The following is an 8,438-nucleotide window of genomic DNA, read 5'->3' on the forward strand; positions in this document are numbered from 1 at the left end:
CCTGTGGGAACCCATGGCACACCTAGATTTCTGCCTGTACTGACCCTTATGCAAAATAGGTGGAATTAAGACACAGTTCCAAAAGCAAACACAACTGATCACTGCTGAGAGTGGTCCTGTTGCTGAGGTTGGGATGATCCGGTAATCTCTTATGAACGACCTCCAACGCTTCTATGACTGGGATGCAAGTGAAGACAGATGTAACATCTCTCTCTCACTGTACATGTACTGTTTATAAAATTAGGGAAACATAACCTGCACAAACAAAATAATTTGCAGGACAAATGTTTGACATCAATTTTGTTCGATTTGAAGAAGGTAGGGGGGGCAACTTCACTCACGTGTGTTTATAAGGTTGGGGAAACCTGTAGTCAGCTGAGACTGAAGAAGTCACTTGGATGAGTGACGAAACGTTTCTCCAACTGAAAATGTCCAGATGAACAGAATCAACCTTTTGGGATTTACTTACCTGGATGATTAAGCACGCATCAAGACGTTATTTTATTAAAAATTTTAAAATGTTAGCAGCACAAACAAGCATTTTTGCAGCACAAACCAGCACAAACGTTTGACATCAATTTTGTTTGATTCCATTAATATGGGGGGGCTGGTTGACCTTTGATGACCTATAGAAATTTCTATTAATATCTTTAAAATGATAGCAGCACAAACGAAAATTTTTGCAGCACAAACCAGCACAAATGTAGCACAAACGTTTGATACCACTTTTGTTGGATTTGAAGAAGGTGGGGGGGCCAACTTCACTCACATCTTTTACTGGTGTTATTGGAGACTTATTTATGACGACTTTTGACGTGAAAGCGCTTGTTGCTCTTACTCTCAACAAGCAGCGGGTGCTGCCGTGGGCACCTCGCTCGTGCCAAAGCGCTCACAGGCGGAGGATAGTCCTCCTCCAGCCGCTATCAGGGCAGGAGATGTTCACGTGCGTCCAAACTGCAAATGAATCGCGCACGAGCAAAGCCGCCGCTCCCGCACTGACTGTAACGCAGTCAGTTCTTCTTTTACTGTTATGCTGTTTTGTGGATCACAAGGTTTTAAAACTACTTGTAAACACACACACAGTAACTCCACCCTAACCTGCAGCTGCAGCGCAAATAACAACGAAAATTGTTTGTAAACGTGTCCTGGAGTTTACAGGTGCAGACAGTGCAACAGCTTCCAGGTCATTTATTCTGCCAATATGGCAAGAAGGTCATAACTGCTTCAAGCACTGTCTATATCAGGGGTAGGCAACGCCAGGCCTCGAGGGCCGGTGTCCTGCGGGTTTTAGATCTCACCCTGGGTCAACACACCTGAATCAAATGATTAGTTCATTACCAGCCCCCTGGAGAACTTCAAGACATGTTGAGGAGGTAATTTAGCCATTTGAATCAGCTGTGTTGGTTCAAGGACACATCTAAAACCTGCAGGACACCAGCACTCGAGGCCTGGCGTTGCCTACCCCTGGTCTATATGATCTGGTCAGAGAGGCTGACTGCATCACCGCTGATGATGAGTACTAGCGGTTCTGAGACAGGAGAATCAAGCTCTTCACGTTGAGGACCAAGATTCTCCTGTGTCGGGACCACATCAGTAGATGGTTCTGAGACTGGAGAAACAAACTCCTCAGGTTCAGGAGCACTACTATGGCAATTTCCCACATGCCAAAGCAACGGAGGAATGTGCTTCATTTGAGCACAACACACAGGGAACCAGCAGTCAGTGATGGGCAATAGAGGAAGCCTGGAAGCAAGAAGCAATCCTGGACTACAATAGGCACAAACACAGCTTGGATAACCTAGAGAGGATGTTAGCACCTCGAGTTGTTGAAGGAAAACTAGCTGCTGGCTCTTTTCTCCAAAATTTGTTCACACATATGCTTGTTTAAGATGCCAAATGTTAATGAAACTATGCATATTCATGTAACCACAATAAAAGGCAGTGCTACAGGAGAACTGACCGAGAGTGCCTGGGGAAGCGGCAGGAACAGCGCTTGGTCCGGTCATCTCCCTCGTCCACGAGATCACACAAAGAGCTCTGGTGCCTTACATCTTGCTTTTGCTAGTTGCAGTAGGTGGTCTCAATTGTTCCAGCAAGGTTTGTACTTAGACAAGCCTAACATGTTTCATCATGAAAAAATGTGAACTGTATTGCTATTTCCCCCACAAAAATGTAGTAATAATATGTAATCTGACTGGTATTCAAAGGGTATAATTTCTGAATTTGAATTATATATATTGGTTTTCATAACTAGCACCAGTGCTAATTTAAAAAATCAAGTCAATGAAAGTAGGAAAATGTTTTAATATATACTAATTTGATAGCATTTTGTGTACGTAAACAGGACGTGGCCATTTTGGCCACGAACAAGCTGAGAGGGAGTTTTTTTGTTTTTCTGTCACTGCACAACAACAAAGATGCATAAAATTCATTGATACTGTTAATTGTTGCTAATGTAGACCGCTCATAGTTGTCCAGGATTGTCATGTAACCTGCGAGCCCACAAATCCCATTATTACAGTGATGACTGCAAACACGATCTGAATGTTTAAGCTCAGAATGTTTGAAAGTACACACTAAAGAAAGTGGTTACATTTCTCAGTTTGCTCTCATTAACATTGGAGAAGAGTGGCTGCAAGGCTTGATCCTGCACTGCCCTGACTTACAAAGCTTGCTCTACCCTAGGCAGTTCAAACACAGAACACGTCTTTGTACAAGCACAAGACATAGCAGGCGCTAAATAAACTAGAAAAGATTTGTCACCTGAACAGAGATTGTGTAGTCTATCCCAGCTGTCATGTGATTTACACATAAACTCCACAGCTCATTGAGAATAGCTGACAGCTCCTGCTTTACAGCTGGTCTGTTATAGAAAGTGTCAGACAGAGGCTATGCAAACATCTGACGCATGCACACGCAAATAGAGGAAACATCAGCAGAGTTTGGGTTATACCACTGTACCTTGATCCATTCAGTCCACTGAGGAACACTGCAAGGAGCAGAAATCCACAGAACAACCTGCATATAACCGATGTGAAAACAGTTACATGGGAAAAGCAGCAATGTTGTGACCTGTATTCAGCTGCTCGTGCATCAAATTCAAATTCAAATTTTATTTCTCACACACACAACCATACACAGTGTGACATGAGGTGAAATGCTTGTAGCTGCGCAATGCCCGACCATTAAATGACTGTGGTTTTACAGTATTTACAATTTACAGGTTATTACAAAATTTACAGATTTAACTTAGAAATTTACAGTAAAAATGTGCAAATAGCAGAAAGAGATTATAAATTATAGGAAGTGTGCATGAAGAAAATCCAGAGTGCGTGTGGTGATGTGATGTGTGTGAGAGTCCAGTCTTATAGTGATGTGATGTGTGTGGGAGAGTCCAGCCCAACACCTGGTTCAGGGCCCGAATAGCCTGGGGGAAGAAGCTCCTCCTCATTCTCTCTGTTTTGGCCTTAAGGGAGCAGAAGCGCTTCCCAGACCTCAACAGTGAGAAGAGTCCATTGTTGGGATGGGAGAGGTCCATCATAATCTTCCTAGCTTTGGTCTTGCACCGCTTGGTGTAGATGGACAGCAGGTCAGGGAGCTCTGATTGAATGATGCATTCGGCCGAGCGCACCACTCTTTGCAGATCTCGTCTGTCCTGCTTGGTGCTGTTCCCAAATCAGGTGCAGATGTTTCCCTTCAGGACGCTCTCGATGGTGCAGGAATAAAAGTTCTTGAGCACCTTCAGTGGCAGATGGAAGTCTCTAAATCTTCTGAGGAAGAAGAGATGTTGACGGGCTTTCTTAACCAGGGTGTTGATGTGACAGGACCATGGCAGGTCCTGAGTGATGTGGACACCTAGGTATCGGAAACTGTCCACTCTCTCCACTGGCGTGCCACTGATGATGAGGGGCTTGTAATTCCTCGCCTGCTTTGTAGTGAAGTCCACGATCAGCTCCTTAGTCTTGCTGACGTTTAGGAGGAGGTTATTCTCCTGGCACCAGGTCTCCAGGTTCCTAATCTCCTCCAGGTAGGCCATCTCGATGCTGTCGGAGATCAGGCCCACAACAACAGTTTCGTCAGCAAACTTGACAATGGAGGTGGTGTCTGATGTGGCTACACAGTCATAAGTGTACAGTGAGTACAGCAGGGGGCTTAAAATACATCCCTGAGGCACTCCAGTGCTGAGTGAGATGGAGACTTGTTTTCCCACCCTCACTGATTGGGGTCTGTCTATGAGGAAGTTGAGGCTCCACTGACACAGTGATGAGCTGAGTCCTAGATCTGTCAACTTGGTGAAAAGCTTAGAGGGAATCATTGTGTTTAACTGTAGTCCACGAACAGCATCCTAACATAATTCCCTCTGCAAGTGTCCAGGTGACTCAGGGATGTGTGGAGCAGGTGAGATATGGCATCGTCTGTGGAACGATTAGTCCGGTAAGCAAACTGAAGTAAGTCGATGGTGGCAGGAAGTGAAGAAGTGATGTGATCTCTCATCAGTCTTTCAAAACACTTCATTACAATTGAAGTCAGTGCTACTGGATGGTAGTCATTGTGGCAAGCGGGCTGTTGTTTCTTTGGAACAGGGACAATGATGGACTGTTTGAAGCACATGGGAACCACTGCTTGGGCCAGGGAAAGGTTGAAGATCTCAGTGAACACCGGTGCTAGCTGGTCAGCGCAGGCTCTCAGGACCCGGCCAGGGATTGCATCTGGTCCTGCTGCCTTCCTGGTGTTCACCCTCCTGAAGGTGTTCCTCACGGCATGCTCTGTGATGATGAATGTAACATCTTCACTGGTGCACTCCGAGCACGTGCAGCCGTTTGTTGTTTTAATTGTTTTAATTACTGCAGTGTGGAAGAGAGCATAAAACCTGTTCAGCACATCAGCCAGTGAAGCGTTGGAGTAAACAAACTAATTTTCAGTCAGTAAATAAAAATACAAACCTCGCAGACATGACGCCAAATGAAAGTGTCCACTGTTTCAGCCTGGACTGCAGCTCACACACAGCCTGTCTGTCTAAAGGTCCAGCCTCCACCCAGAATCTCGCAGGGGCCTTTCTGAGCCTGAGACCCACTTTAAAACACCAGATGGCGCCTCATTTCAGGGCACAGCCTCTCTCTATAGTTTTGCATGAACTTTTACTAAAGTGATACAGTGATGCAGCTTCAGGTGGTTTTAATTTTTATTTTTCATGCAACTTAGCTTATAAACCAACACATACAGTGGGGCAAAAAAGTATTTAGTCAGCCACCGATTGTGCAAGTTCCCCCACTTAAAATGATGACAGAGGTCAGTAATTTGCACCAGAGGTACACTTCAACTGTGAGAGACAGAATGTGAAAAAAAAATCCATGAATCCACATGGTAGGATTTGTAAAGAATTTATTCGTAAATCAGGGTGGAAAATAAGTATTTGGTCAATAACAAAAATACAACTCAATACTTTGTAACATAACCTTTGTTGGCAATAACAGAGGTCAAACGTTTACTATAGGTCTTTACCAGGTTTGCACACACAGTAGCTGGTATTTTGGCCCATTCCTCCATGCAGATCTTCTCGAGAGCAGTGATGTTTTGGGGCTGTCGCCGGGCAACACGGACTTTCAACTCCCGCCACAGATTTTCTATGGGGTTGAGGTCTGGAGACTGGCTAGGCCACTCCAGGACTTTCAAATGCTTCTTACGGAGCCACTCCTTTGTTGCCCGGGCGGTGTGTTTTGGATCATTGTCATGTTGGAAGACCCAGCCTCGTTTCATCTTCAAAGTTCTCACTGATGGAAGGAGGTTTTGGCTCAAAATCTCACGATACATGGCCCCATTCATTCTGTCCTTAACACGGATCAGTCGTCCTGTCCCCTTGGCAGAAAAACAGCCCCATAGCATGATGTTTCCACCCCCATGCTTCACAGTAGGTATGGTGTTCTTGGGATGCAACTCAGTATTCTTCTTCCTCCAAACACGACGAGTTGAGTTTATACCAAAAAGTTCTACTTTGGTTTCATCTGACCACATGACATTCTCCCAATCCTCTGCTGTATCATCCATGTGCTCTCTGGCAAACTTCAGACGGGCCTGGACATGCACTGGCTTCAGCAGCGGAACACGTCTGGCACTGCGGGATTTGATTCCCTGCCGTTGTAGTGTGTTACTGATGGTGACCTTTGTTACTTTGGTCCCAGCTCTCTGCAGGTCATTCACCAGGTCCCCCCGTGTGGTTCTGGGATCTTTGCTCACCGTTCTCATGATCATTTTGACCCCACGGGATGAGATCTTGCGTGGAGCCCCAGATCGAGGGAGATTATCAGTGGTCTTATATGTCTTCCATTTTCTGATGATTGCTCCCACAGTTGATTTTTTCACACCAAGCTGCTTGCCTATTGTAGATTCACTCTTCCCAGTCTGGTGCAGGTCTACAATACTTTTCCTGGTGTCCTTCGAAAGCTCTTTGGTCTTGGCCATGGCGGAGTTTGGAGTCTGACTGTTTGAGGCTGTGGACAGGTGTCTTTTATACAGATGATGAGTTCAAACAGGTGCCATTCATACAGGTAATGAGTGGGGGACAGAAAAGCTTCTTACAGAAGACGTTACAGGTCTGTGAGAGCCAGAGATTTTCCTTGTTTGAGGTGACCAAATACTTATTTTCCACCCTAATTTACGAATAAATTCTTTACAAATCCTACCATGTGAATTCATGGATTTTTTTTTCACATTCTGTCTCTCACAGTTGAAGCGTATCTCTGGTGCAAATTACTGACCTCTGTCATCATTTTAAGTGGGGGAACTTGCACAATCGGTGGCTGACTAAATACTTTTTTGCCCCACTGTACTTGATACAATTTAATATCAGGTCCCATCCAGAGTCTCAGTGAAATGTTTCTCATGTATTGTTTCAGTGTAAAGGGGGATAAGAGAAGGGTAGACACTATATTCATTGAGTAGATAAAGTAGGCTGTGCAAAAGTAAGGTGAAATGTAAATCTAGGGAAAGGCAGGGGTCTATGCCCTGAACACAAGGGAGCGTACTGAGCTTTCAAACAGCTGCTGTCAAACAGCAGAAAATGTTTTCTCAGAAATGAAAGCCTCTGTGCTTTAAAATTCACCAACATGCTAAAATTAAAAGTTAACGGCCTAGATTAAATTTAGTTCTTTGGAAAAAGGTTAATGGTCTCACTCTGCCCAGGAATGTAGCTGTCCTGGTTTACCTCTGAGCAGGAGCATGCATATTTGTTAACTATGATTCCGAAAGCGATTCCGCTCCCTGAAGACCAACACAGAGAGACTGAGGAGGAGCTTCTTCCCGCAGGCGATACGGTCTCTCAATCACACCACCACACAGTACTGACCCACACATATGGTTCTTACACACACACTGGACTTTCTGGACTTTGTTTTTGCACAACACTGGTCACTATATTCTTCATTTCCGGTTAATACTTGTACAACTGCTGTTATTGTGTATATATTTATTTATATTTAGATTTCTTCATACATTCTTATATAGTTCTATATTGTGTATTGTGTATTTTGTTGTACAGTTATTTTATTTTCAACTTTAATTTATATATTTTATCTTATTCTTCCCAGTTAAATTTACCCTTCATTCTAATTTGTGTTGTACAGTTATTTCATTTTTAACCTTAATTTATATTTTATTCCTTCCTAGTTAAATTTACCCTTTTTAATTTTTCATATTTATTTCCTATCTTATTCATAGCCTTTCCTTTTTTTTGTTTTCTTTAGGTCACGAACAGTTGTCCAAGCATTTCACTACATATCGTACTGTGTATGACTGTGTACGTGACAAATAAAAATTTGAATTTGAATTTGAATTTGAACTATGTGAGCATGTCCTGTAGAGTGACCACATGTCAACAGCATTATTATAGTAGGTTACACTGTAGTGGCGTGATATATATCACCAGTACAGAGGTCAGAGGTGGGTGTACCTCACCACTGAACCAGGACTCTTGTGCAGAACACATCTCATAAGTTTAATGAGTGTTCTGTCATTTAGAGCCACAGCAGTTCACACGTCTAAACTCAGCAGCATTCAGATTTTGTGCCGCCTCACAGCGGACAGACTGATGACCTGTCCAGCGTGTACTCTTCCTCTCACCTTATGAAAGTATGAATAACCTCTTTGTGTGTGTGTGTGTGTGTGTGTGTGTGTGTGTGTGTGTGTGTGTGTGTGTGTGTGTGTGTGTGTGTGTGTGTGTGTGTGTGTGTGTGGAGGTTACAAATTTAAAGATGCTATGATTATTGTTTATCAGAGACCTGGAGAAACAGGATTATAAGCAAGTACAAGTAAATAGACAGCTCAGGTTGGGTGCTTTGGTGGTCTGAAGTTAGAGAGGCAAAGTTGAGCTTGCTTGTACATGTGCAGAGGAAGGATTGTCAAAGGATGTTGAAGATGGAGCTGCCAGGCAGGAGTAAAAGAAG

At 43.7% G+C, this 8,438-nt stretch overlaps 1 long non-coding RNA gene across 1 annotated transcript; it reads right to left on the reverse strand.

The window, feature by feature from the left end:
* Window positions 1-2,342: 2,342 nt before the first annotated feature.
* LOC120729628 lies at window positions 2,343-4,991 on the reverse strand. The gene is made up of 3 exons (XR_005694963.1): window positions 4,944-4,991; window positions 2,962-3,018; window positions 2,343-2,863 (listed from the first exon to the last, which is right to left on the reverse strand). It is a non-coding gene; the product is annotated as an uncharacterized LOC120729628 (long non-coding RNA).
* Window positions 4,992-8,438: the final 3,447 nt, after the last annotated feature.

Source organism: Simochromis diagramma, unplaced genomic scaffold (assembly GCF_900408965.1).
Source record: "Simochromis diagramma unplaced genomic scaffold, fSimDia1.1 OVJJ01000293.1, whole genome shotgun sequence".
In the NCBI taxonomy this organism is placed as follows: domain Eukaryota; kingdom Metazoa; phylum Chordata; class Actinopteri; order Cichliformes; family Cichlidae; genus Simochromis; species Simochromis diagramma.